The sequence below is a fragment of the Ptychodera flava genome, unplaced genomic scaffold (assembly GCF_041260155.1).
Source record: "Ptychodera flava strain L36383 unplaced genomic scaffold, AS_Pfla_20210202 Scaffold_34__1_contigs__length_2629520_pilon, whole genome shotgun sequence".
NCBI classification, from domain to species: domain Eukaryota; kingdom Metazoa; phylum Hemichordata; class Enteropneusta; family Ptychoderidae; genus Ptychodera; species Ptychodera flava.
The window spans coordinates 2,138,879-2,152,382 of NW_027248356.1; the positions used below are offsets into that span (position 1 = coordinate 2,138,879).

The 13,504-nt window shown below is 38.0% G+C and overlaps 1 protein-coding gene and 1 long non-coding RNA gene across 2 annotated transcripts in view; both read right to left on the reverse strand.

Moving 5' to 3' along the window:
• The window catches only part of LOC139127628 (uncharacterized), a 63,911-nt gene that overhangs the window by 18,333 nt on the left and 32,074 nt on the right, over nt 1-13,504 (reverse strand). The gene's annotated exons all lie outside the window — the stretch shown is intronic.
• LOC139127667 (uncharacterized) lies at nt 3,748-5,020 on the reverse strand. The gene is made up of 3 exons (XR_011551073.1): nt 4,928-5,020; nt 4,396-4,494; nt 3,748-3,841 (listed from the first exon to the last, which is right to left on the reverse strand). It is a non-coding gene; the product is annotated as an uncharacterized lncRNA (long non-coding RNA).

A 13,504-nucleotide genomic window follows, 5' to 3' on the forward strand; every position in this document is an offset into this window, starting at 1 on the left:
GTGAAAGCAATTGTAATTGGAAAGCTCAGTTTTATGGCGATAAATGATATTACTTTGGCACTTTGACTCAACCAGGTGTCTGAATGCATGGGGTTAATATTTTTTGTGTTTATCAAACACAAACTCTTTGAGATTTTAAACATCTCTTTTTTGACGTCCCGCCGTCTGAAACTCATGTTACCTAGAATGAGGCTTTCTATCACGTGAGTCTTAGCAACTTCTTTAAGACGAAACAAAACGTCTTATCTACCGAACACCATGACTGACACATTCATGGGATTCCCCAGTGATGATCATGATCATGATCATCATTATCGTCGTCATGGCGGAACTTAGTTGCCATGGTTTTTGAACTCATAACAGTCACCTTCGAAACCTCTGGTGCTCCAAGTGCAAATGCTACTGACTACCACTATTTCGGTAGTATGCGCCTAACCTTCGCTCAAACATTCCTCTATAATGAAATTTTTGACCGTTCTCTCACCAGATCAAGAATAAAAATCAGGGTTTACCATTCAAAATTTGGTACTAGAGCGACAAATTACCTAAGACTTCCCGATATTTCAAATTGAAATTCAAAATGTCCGCAATCCCTGTGTTAACTCTATGGCGAAAAAAAAATTCGTAAAACTATGATTGGTAAAACTTTTCTCACACAAAGAGCTTTAAAATGACCGCCAACAAGAGTACATCGGAACAGAATTGTTAAATTTTGAAAGCCTTGATATCTTTCCCCAAGGCGGAACTAAATGATATCCCGAATTAAACCATCGGAACTAATTTGTATCCTTACAGGTTTCCAAATATCATTTACTATAATAGTGAAATACTAACGTCAGTCTTTCATATTTACCTTTGCGTTGGACGTAACATAGCAACCAGATTGTTAAAAGATAACAAATAATTTTGAGATTCTCGTTAGAGCTTGAAGGATCACAACTCTGGAATGAAATAGAAAAATGTACTGATTTCTAAATTGAGTCGACTTAGTGATGTAAGGTATGTAATATTCATGACGGTACATTTTACTCTCCATAATGTTTACGTCATCGCAACATTTTGCTGCGCTGTAAACAACACAGCAATTATTTATTGCTGTTACAAATGTACTGTACTATATTCATTTATTGAAACAATCAAGTGAATTAGGAAGGTCTATTCATTAAAGTGCTTGCCATTCGTATGATCAATGAATTACGCATTACCTGGTGAAGGCTGAGTGCCAGACACAAAGCAGTTTTGTTGTCCTGAAATAAAAGAAACACAAGGGACGACTTTAAACTTCATGGCGCAAGCGAAATGTCAACTGTTTTGAGAAATATAAATCGTAAAGAAGAAAACAAAGGGCTAATTATTTGATGTCAAGCACCCTTCACTTTGTAGTGGGAAAAACTAAATAATATCAGTTTGTTCTCTGTTCAGTGGTCTAACCATGTTTCTTGAAACAGAAATCTGTCAATATGAAAATAACGAAAATGCTAAATTTGTGTTCCGCAGCACATGATATATTTCTTATATAGCTGCAGTTGATTTGATGTCGAACATTGTCTACGAAGCTTAGTATTGGTCATAAAACTCACCGGTTCATGCACCAAAGAGTGTTCAGTACATACCTCCGTAAAAGAATTTCTGTCGACGTCACTGCCCAACAAAAGTTTGACCGCTGCGGACTGACCGTGTCTTGTGGCGATGTGTAACACCGTGTCACCATTCTGGAAAATGAGAATCCATTCTTATCTCTCACAATACGGATGTCAAAATAAGGCTGTTAAATATTGTTGCATCCTATTTTAATTTTCCTGAAAATCAGAACATACAACCTAGGTTGCTCATCCTTCAACTCCCTTCACTTTATTTCTCTCTGTAGATTTTATTTACAGCAGTGATATTCTGATATTGCAAGGACATCTTTCAATAATCGAATTGTACGACTAAAAAACGATGGACTAGGTCGGTGGATGTATCTTTTGATTATTTCGTGATTTTGTTCTTAAAGTCCACTACAGTTTCTTGTTCTACTCTCAAAGCATATTGACATACGCAGTATTCAGTCTGTACATTTGAAGACTGCATAGGTATATTGTCAATAAGTGAATTCTTGTGCAAACTAGAACCCAAATGTAAACAGGTCACCCTGTATTTACACGTTGAATATTTTGCCTTCGATAAGACAGAAACGGCGGTTTAAAAACTGATAGAGAACACAATTTAACTCAGTACCTCATTCTGAGCATTGCTGTTGACCCTTTCTGATTCCAGCATTGCAGATAAACATTGAAGCGATCCCAATTTCGCTGCCATAAAGAAAGCTTGATCATAATCCTGTAAAAGATAATGGTATATTTTGACGAAATAATCAGTTATAATTGAGATATACTTAACAAGTCATGCTTTATTCTAGAAAATATTTTAATTTCACATAATAAATCTTGCGATGGTAAGTTCAATAGATAAGAGATAATTGAATGTATTAGATCGTGTCAATCAATCTTTCTAACACTAAAGTTTCTACTACTAACTTTTCTACTAATAATTTTGGATTCACTTTTTTCCAAGTTACCTTTATTACTTGATTGTCTGTTCCAGTGTCAATGTTCAGCAAAATATCAAAGCCTTCGGAATGATCTCCTTCCACAGCCAGGATGAGGAGTGCTTGGAATTCCTGTCAACAAACAGTTAAAACAAATTGGTATTTTACACGTTAAAAGTCAGATCATTGTAGCCACAGTCTACATTCACAAAATCTGATTACATTCTATACGTTTTGGTCGATAAACTAAGGTATTCTAACCTACAAATTTAATTAAGATATTATGGGAACATCAGGCAATACGTCAAGTCCAAGAAATTCAGTGTGCAAGAAACGCGTGACTAAATTTAATTAGATCAAGCAAAAATTATTGCGTGGTTCTGTTATGTTCATGAATATCATAAATAGGATGGATAAGTCGAAATGTTTGTTTTGTCATTTTTTATCAATTTTAAAGTCTTGCAGCTGTTCAAAACATTGCAGCGGTTAGAAGTTCCTTCATCCCACGACTTCATTTTGGATAGTGTTGTTCTATAACTACACAACCCAACGCAACGCAACGCAACACAACACAACACAACACAACACAACACAACACAACACAAAGACTAGAGTATGTTTGAATCATCCAATACCATCGAAACTGTACTGACTCATCAAAATTCTTCAACATCAAACTGAACTGCGGATCATTGAATACAATCCAACTTTATGACAGAGGAAATTCTGATTCATTCATGTTAACTTGGTCAACTTCATGTAATCAAGAATGAGCACACGGCATTTGTTCTCATCAACACAGAATTCGTATGGATATTAATAACCCCTGCTCAAGCCCCTTCCTCACTTTTAGAGAGTTTTCGACAAGGTTGTTTATAATTCCCTACCCTAGTTTAAACTCAAAGTCCTCTTGTATATTAATAGCACCCAGAAACCGGCCACAGTTTTCTCGTCGTTATGGTAGTATTTGCTTATGGAAATAGATGGAAAATCGCCAGTTACCATCATGAATTTGTTATGAGCAACAATAAGTAAATATCACTGAAGTTCTTGCGGCTGTGTATTTTTCACTTTTTTTACTGTCTAGTGATTTTTTTGTATTTTCTGCCTTTACGTGTGGCTGTAAATGTTTAGGATGGGTGGGTAAAATTAGGACAGGTCGGGTAACCGTAACAAAACCATATTTTTACCTAGACCTTAAAATGTACTTACATTATCTCTCATGATTTTCTGACCCTTCAAGTTCAAAAACGTTGTAGCGATTTCAGCATGACCAGACCTAATCGCCAGGTGGAGGCACGTTTCATCCGTCTGTTGATTAAAGAAACAATGAGTAAAAGAGAATCTCTCTCTCTCTCTCTCTCTCTCTCTCTCTCTCTCTCTCTCTCTCCAATCCATCGAACCATGTAATCAAACATCCTTCTATACTCTGGGTTGATAGCTCTGCTGGTGGACAGAGTTGTCTCCGAGGCTATCTGTCTTTCGCCCAGTTTAAGCGATATATTCATTGCTTAATTTTTTTTTGCGATGTGCGAGCGTGAGTGCTTCATGAAGTGTACAACGTGTGGAGGGGTCGCAGTTAGAAAACTTGTAACAACTGTAAGCTCGGTTATTGAACCAATCTTTTTAGAGTGGAGATGTGGCCGAGCGGTTTTGTATGTGGCTTCTCCGCTAGATGACTATAGGTACCGTACGTTGTGATGTTCGAACCCAATTGAAACCACCGTATATCCCATTTAGTTTTGAAGGATTCTGAGAAACGGATAAATATAATTTACAGATATCTGATGTAACAAACCACAGAAATGTTCTGTACAATTTTTTTGTTAGCAATTATGACCTGACATCTATCAAGACGGCCCTACCTTGTTTCTACGCTCAACTTCCGCGTTGTGTTCCAGTAAGAAGTTCACACATTTAATATGACCATGATTTGCAGCGAGCATCAACGCTGTGTTGCCGTCCTTTGAATCATCACGGTGATATACACATAGAAAATAAATACACAATACTGTTACTGCTACTACGATAGTCTACGTAAAGGTATACAGTCACCTGTAATCTAAATATGCCCAAATATAGTCAAAGGGGCGTTTCTTGGTATTCAAAATGTCATGTGAGGGCGCTGTTTCTAAAAAAGCGCCACCCGCTTAAAATCTGTGATTGCTTAGATTTTCTCTTTCCATGGTAATTGTGGAAACATTGCAACAGGTGGCAGTATACCTTTAATTACGGATACTGGAGAACTACGCACACGTCATGGCATTTACAACTTAATGTACGTGTTGGCGGTTCCTTTCGAAAAGACATAATATTTGAATGAGAATGATTAGGATTAATAATTTTGAGTATGTTCAAAGTCTTTCACAGAATGACATTCGCTCAAGCCATAATTACCTCATCACAGCAGTTGATATCTAAGCCTGTCTGAAGAAGAGGATCGAGAGAATGTACTTCGCCCTTCGCAGTAGCAGACAGAAAAGTATCTCGGTAATTCTGCGGAGACAAGGCATTGTATTGAAACATTTACGAGCCATATACTTATACACGTCGATATGTACATATTGAGTATAAGTATTGTAGATATTACAATTCAGAAAGTGCCACAGAAGCAATTTTAATTCATTTTCCCCGTTATGTCAGTCGCATCCGTATTATATGGCTGTCGCGAAAGAAAAGTTGGTCAGTGATAATTACAAACATGTAATTCAATGGATTACGAGTAAGTCATTCATACTAAGAGCTGACTGCCAGCTAAATCTCGGGAATTCTTTGGCCTGCTAGTCATGGATGAAAGACCCCTCAGTCCGGTATTAATACTCTCAAGGCTGCCAAGGCCGTCCGACGGGTCCTCAGCGTGTCCTGCGCCATGGTCTGGTGTCTCATATGTACCAACTTCACGAACTTCATCATCTTCATGTCGGTTGTTTTTATTCTAAAAGATAATATGGTTGCAAAATGGGTGGTAAAATAGAAGTCCTGACATTAAGAATTATTCATGCATTTTGCGAAAGCAAATAAAAGTAATGTACAAGTCCATTTTGATTTACATTAACTTGTCATATGACGGCGGTTACGTTGCTGATATAAACTTTAAATGATGTAAACTACGTGGATTAATCTTTGAACACAAGAATTGAGTGTACACGATGGTTAGAGGAAGATATTCCTAGTAGTTCTTAACTTAATATTTAATTGTTTTCATAAAAGCAAATTGACGCACAGTAATTAATTTTAGTATAACGTAGCCGCTTCTTTCATCTCTTTGAGAAGGTTTACTATCTGTATGTACTTGATAATATCTTTCAAATGGATTACTGTCAGTACCTTGAGTGGATCGGGTGGTGGGTAATGATGAGTGGGATCTTTCTGTCGGCTATAACCGGGTCCGCCTTCAGCTTGTTTAAGAGCTTGATAAATAAACAGTTTAATAGATGCATTAATGGAGGAAGAAAGAACAAAGACAGGAAGTATCAAGTAATAAAAATAAAGCAAACCTTTCTTTGTAAACCATATTTATGCATTAATTCTCTATCAAAGTTGTTAGCACACTTTGTTGAATATCTACTTCACTGCATTTTTTACCGAAATGATACTGTTACCGACTTTCAAGCAAATACATTTACATTTTCTCGCCTAAACATGTGTACTTTGTCACTAACTAATGTATAAACCGCAAATATGGTTAATTACTCACATTCGCGTAGCTTCTCTTCGCACTCTTCCACCAAACTGTTCAGAGGATTTCGACGGATTTTCTCTAAAAGCTCTTTCAAAAGTTCAAGATTTGTTTCCGAGATATGGCCAGACTCTTGCAAACAGTTGAAGACTTCTGGAAGTGTTTTCAAATTTTCAAGTGTACGCTTTGGAATTGGTTTAGGGCTTAGAAGGCTCCTTATTTTCTGTTCTTCGTCAGAGCTTAACTGTTCGCTCAACGTCATGTATAACACTAGTAGTGGATCCAACTGTGATTCAGCCATTTATCTTAAACGAATTCATAAACACGAGGATGATTGACAAATCCTCTAAGTTATGCGGAGGAAAGTGGCAAGTCAATCCACACAGAGAATTTTCATCCACGCGGCAGGAAATCTTAAAAGGTGTTACTTGACGCGATCATTACATTCGGTAAAACAAAACTTAACCATAAGGCGTGAACAGACAGCAGAACTCCATAAGCTTGTTACATACAGGACATGCCTGTACACAGTCTCTGTGACAGGGTATGTATAATACACCTGCGTTGTCAGCGGACTTATAATATCGTCAATAATTTCTGATATTTCAGTACTGTATTTACAGGCCTGTTGCAGGTGCGTCAGTATATGATTGCATCATGTAATTTCTCTCCCTATCAATCCATGTGGTCTGATATTGATATTGATTCTACACTGGCGGAACTGTATCAAATAATGTTTAACTTTAGAATCTTGGAGTTGGTAGGATTTTACAGTTTTGAACATTGTCAGACCTGACAGATCTGTAGTTTGAGGATAGACAAAAACGCAAATGTTCCATATCCAAGACATGTCAGGTACGTTCCTACATAAGGCTGTATCCAGTCATATAGAACAATTACGGACGCTAACGTCACGTACATTAAAGGCCAAGGAGCTGCAACTCTGCGAAATTTGTCCAACCTTAAGGTACCTCCAAGTTCCTCAGATATTCATTACGACATAGTCATTAACTATGCCCCAACAACATTTGCTTGTGGCAGAATAGGCAAGAAACTGAACAGATTTTTATTCATTTTAAATTTCCCACCATTTCCAACATCTTACCATATTATGTGGAAAACGGAGAATTTTTTTGTCAAAGTGGAGTGAATTTCTTTCCCGTCCTTTCAGTGAGTTGCACCATGTTGTATTTGTAAAGATTCAAATGTGTACATGCACCATTTACGCTGTTTATCATGTAGTTGCGTGGAGGCGGCCGTATTCCTGTGCGGCACCCGTTTATCATTTGTCTTACTGAAGTCTCCCCACGCAGTCCCACTCAGTGGATAATTATACTTGAGTAAACATCTCTGAGTAAGAACATTTCTATGATCTAAGTTTTATATAAAATCATGAAAATAATGTCAAAAGTTACAGCTCATGTGCCTTTAATGCCACTGAACACGGGCAGTGTACTTAGAACCTAGTCATAGAATTCAAATTAATGTTAACAGTAACTGTTCTGTATTAAACATTAACTGCTCAGTATCTGTTGAACGTCAGAGTATTTTGTGTTACTGTGTAAATTTTGCTCACTTTGAAACATTGGTACTGTTTGATTATGAACAACCTCGGCCCCACTTTAGTACAGTCTTTCGCAATTGCTTGTATTTCAGACATGATTAGATGAAAAACAGTTTCTTCCCCTCTGTCTTTTGGCGTTCGCCCATATACGAGCGAATGGGCCCATGTACGGAGTATGGGCAAAGTCCAAAAGACGGAGGCGAGATCCTAGGTAGACAAATTCTTTGCAACTATCTAGAGTTTTATTATTGTCATTTACAGACAGGTACGCGTTAAAGGGCAAAACGTGATCTAAGGTCACCTCTTGACAGGCGCGTTTCCTAACAACAAGGGGATGTCATCACTATTTTTAGCGTTTTATGGGAGACATAAACATTAGTGAGGATTTCGGCCTCAATTTGCTATTTAAAATTGGTTTCATATGAAATGTTGTTAGCAAACATGAGAGCTCATACCAAAGTATTACTTCGACGATCAAGAAAGGTATGTCTCCAGCATAATAGTGATTTTTAACCAAGAATGGGTTCCACATTGATTTATGTGATAGGTCAAGTATATTGATGGATTAAATACAGCATAAGAGTATAAATACCGTATTCCTCTTTTCGGCAAAATTTTTCGACATTTCACTCTCAACTTAGTTATACATACACGATAATCGTTGTCTCAACCGTTCAGTGTGCGTGGCATGAATAAAGTCGCCCCGTTATGAACAGTCTTTGAAATCATATACATCCCATAGCAGTGCTCAAGGCCACCAGAAAAAGTGTCTTCAAATAGAATACATTTTATATTATCGCTCCTGAACTGTGAAAACAAAGCTTTGGGAGCGGGAGAGCGCTGTATGTCGTCAATGTTACCTAATGACGCCGTTAGAATTGACCGTAGAAAATCGACTGATTTTCCAATATGGCCGCCATACTCCTGATAAACACCGCCATAAATGTCATAATCATGATAACAATATTCGATACAAAGTGTCATACTTACATCCACCTTTGTTGGTAAAATCTCCATAAAAATTCCTGGCAAACTGATATGAATCATGTCACATCTTTCCCCTTTAAAATCATAGGCACCATATATGTAGACGGACAGCAGGCAAAACGATCTAAGGTGTTCGTCAAACTAATATGTGACGTCACCCCGAATTCCAGGTATACTGTTAGCATGTGATGTCAATTAAGGTACTACGAAAACACTGTACACGTTGTAATATACGAAAATGCCTTGATACAAGCGTCAAGGAAGTTAGTTTGATACAGCTATGACCATAACCGTCGTAGATAGAAAAACAAAGTAATATGACGCATGTATCAGATATCACCTCCAAAAGTTAATTTTCTCTTTATAAATATTCATTAGATCAGCGTAACTGTAAAAGTGCAATTCATCAAAACCCCTTCCTAGGCCCTTATATTTGAATCGAGGTTTTTATTTACCTCCCCCGGAGGGATTCTTTCTCAAATCTAGCAACGAAGAATGGGACTACAGATAACTTCAACCTTGTTACTTTTGACCTTTGCTCAATCAGCAATCTTATTAAAATTTGATGTAGCGGTCATTTACGCTATCGTATTGCGGTTTTGTTTTTGTTTTGTTTTGTTTTTTTCTACGGTCCTGAGGGGAGGACCGAAGGAAAAGAAAAGACCGTAATACGAAAGCGTGAAAGGGATGCTTTTCTGTTTTGCTGCAAAATGTCTTGAAGACAATCTTTGCTTGTCTCAATTTGAAAATATCGACATTTTCCGTCGTAAATTATTGTGGAAATCACCACTTATCGAAAATAAAATACAGTTTAAACTATTGTCTGTTCAACAAGTATGGCCTCAAATATTCCTTTCTCTTGCTTTATGACAGGACACCATTTTTCAGTTTTCATAAAGGAATGTAGTCACTTACTTTGCACATTGGGAGGTAACAAGTTCGTATTCGTATGACCTTATTTTCGCCAAAAAACAATATTCAGATACTTGAATTATATTCCGTCTCCGAGATATGCAAATTAGTTGCAAGACTGATGGTCATGGTACACAAATTCGTATGACAGCTGACGTTCAATTTTAAGCCTTGTAACGACTTTCTACATTAGGTAGCATTAAGGTAGTATGCGCCTCGAAAACTTTTACTCAAACTTCCCTGAATAATAACTTTCGACCATTCTGTAATCGAAGTAGCGAAACAAATTACCCCAAAATACTTGAAATTCAAAATGGCCGCCATTCCTGCACTAACGCTATTGGGGGGGGGGGGGGGGTGAAAATTTTGGATTTCGAAAACTAGGCCGATGAAAGTTTTTGTTTCTCCAAGAGCTTTAAAATGAGCCACACAAGCGGTAGAATTATAGAAATTTGACAGTCCGACTATCTCTCCCCGAGGCACTTTCAACCTTAATAAAGAAGAGCAGCGTCACCAAAACTGCTGCCTGTATAGTCACCATTTGTGCTTGAAAAATTAAAGGATAGTTTCTCCACCCATTTCTCCCCTGAAATGATTTAGACAAAGTTATAAGCTGTAATCTTAATATTTCCCTAGGTCACAGAAAAATGGTCCAAACGAAAATACTTTAATTGAGATGCAAATATTTAGTGAAGAGCTCGTTTATATAACTCTAATGCCAATAGTCTGATAGTGTCGTATTTCTGAAAAGCAGAAAAATATTGCTCTTTTATAAAATTATCACTATTCAATACTTAACAATTTTCCTTCCCACGTACTTTATATTTCATGTTTTATATCCCCGCAAGACCTTGGTATCAACAACATCCTGCCAGATAGTGGTACCTTCCCTTACGACCTCAGTTTTGAATCCATACCTGCTGCCATTACGATGTTTGCCCCGGTGATAGGGAGGACGCGTCGTCAAAGCAGAGTGCCAAATTTGCTTTAAAGTGAAAATGCTCTTTTTAAGCTTACTGTGATTTACACGTTGGTTCCTCTCTGTTGGCAGGCTTGGCCCTGCAAAAACAACGTAAGGAAGGTAGCAAGACCTTAGACTTTCTGGCAAAATGACTCAAACTTTGCACAATCGCTACTCCCGGTGATCCCAGCTTTCTGGCTCAGCACCTAGAAAAAAGCATATCCCGCTGCGCGACACACGCTGGGCAGAAATTGGACGGGTGTCGCTAGAGGGCGTCAACAGACATGACAGATTCGCGTTACCTCCTTCATGGTATAAGGAGTCAATGAACTACAGAACAATTAGTACTTATTAATACAGGATTGTATGTTGACGTACCGTTCTTATGATGAGAACGATAATCGGAAATGCCGAGCGCACTCTATTCTGTTCGGCTATTTACGTACCATGTTGCAATTGTATGAAAAACTGCTCTGGATACAAGTCGAGACAGGGGAATTCTTCTTTCATCTTTGAACTTGCACTGATATGATAGTTTTTAGAGGATTATCGAAATCTTCGTTTATAAACAGTTGTAGAAATACTACAATGTCTTTTAGCGTAATATTTTGTATTTTGGGTAATGTTATGTGTAAACGATGATTAAAATGTAGCGCTACCTTCGTGACGGTCCTATTTATTACGCCTGTCGTCATAATCGTCAATCACATTTGTACCAAGTTCAGCCAAAACGAGGCTGTGCCGTTTGGTCCCCAAGTACAAGAGCAGCCATCGGAAGCTCGCCCTCGGTGGATGTTCTCCTGACGAGAACATTAAACCCAAACACAGCCCAGGCGTACAGAGTTACATCATGTGTCGCTCAGAGAGAGCTCTAGTATTTTTAATGCTGTTATCGTGAAGGGAAAGTGTGAAATGGCAGCAAACAAAATAACGCCCTATCATTTTCGTGCACGAGAACCCTAAATGCAGCTGATTATAAACCTTAAATGGCAAGCTTTCAGGAGTGAGTTTCACACCATATGACAAATTTCATTATTGCATTAAACAAGATCATATTTTGGTAAAATGCAAGAAGTGGACGTCTGGTCTAGCGCACTTATTTGACTTTTCGAATTTGTCAAAAAATCTTTGGAATGATCGCATTTGCGGGTAAGATGATTCTTTCCCGACTATACCGTTTGGCATAATTCTGTGCTATTTTGAATGGATGACACAGTGATGCATGCAGCGATGTGATTAGTCACGATACCTTCGGGGAATAGCGATGTGTTTCTGGTAACGCACGGCCCCTCGGGGTAATAGACGGGCGCTATAGCCCTCATGACCAGGCAATAGGTGTTTACTGTAATAATATGAAAAGTTTGTGTTTTCTGCGCTTCATCAAAAATAATGGAAAACTTACAAGGAGCACGACAGTAAATGCCAACTTTTCAACGACCTAAATCCATTCAAGTGCATGTATACTCAGCCTTGCTCATGGCCGTTCACTACAGACACACTCATGACCACAGAGTACATGTTGGTAATAGGGTTTGAGAAGAATAAATGCTAACTTCAATGTTACATTATTTTGACACCTTTTACCAAACGCAGTTAAAGAATCAGTCACTGGGCCTTTTCTAACGTCAACCAGACCATGTCCAGACATGTGAGAGGTAAATGTCCGTTTCTGATGCAGTTTGACTGTATTGAACATTTCGCAATTATATTAGACTCTTCTACATTGAACACTTCCTGATTTAATTAATTAAACACCTTTTTAGGGACAGTTCTCCGGATTGTGGTCGGTTCACACAAAAATTACTTTTCGCAAAAATGCAAAGTACACATGTTATGGTGCAGCCAACGAACAATGCACTTTTAAAGGGGTCTTTACTACGACAAGATATATTTTTCATGACAAGTAATGTGAATTGACTAATTTTAAGTCATGAGGGTAATTAATTAGCTGTTCATAATTTGCCCTCCCACTGAAAATTTTTCGACTAACCCTCCCGCACTAAAACTTCAATTTACCCACTCCCCACTTAGTTTTGCCTGTTTCCTTCCCCACTGTCAATCTTTGAAGCTCCCCTGGCCTGTGGCGGAAAAAATCTTGCCGATTTCCCCGGCCCTCGAAAAAATTTCTGTCAATATTTGTCATTCCATTTCTCCTGCAGATATGAAGCTACCCTACCCTGAGATGAAAAAAACCTGTCGATTTTCCCCTGCCCTGTGGAAAAAAAAATTCCCCTGAAAATTAACATTCCCATGCAGGTACACACTGTAGTGGCCTTCTATTTGGTTTCCATCCCGAATTACATTGATGGCTGGCTCCTACATGCGTCTCCTTTATAACACGACACCCCCAGAAAATTGTATTTGATTTTTCAATGCATATGTCCTCAGAAAAAGACAATAAAACATTGTGTGCCCATAGAAATGTTCAGATCTTGTCTCCACGAGTTTTCTAAAAAGGCGCCCTCTATCGATCACAAATATGTCGACATACGTTGTCGATGTTCTGAGAATAGTCCCCCTAGCACAGGCCCTTGCTTGGTCCAAATTTGTCATCGGTTCACCTAATGCTATTTTCGTTCATTTTTGGTAAGAAATCATATGAAAATATTACACAAAGATTGCCAAAAGTCCTATTCAAGTTACCTATATTTCATTATTCGAAATTCAATTCTACCTGCACATTTGGGGCAAGTTTTGTCACAAAGCACTGATCATGGGTTTAATTTTGTAAATTAACATTTTGACGAAATAACTTTTTGTTATACAAGAAGATGAGTAAAATACTGTGCAATACTTGTGCTAAGCAATAGATGGAACTGTCCTTGTGAAAGTTATCATTCTACTAATCTCTACAATTAGGGTTCAGTTGCA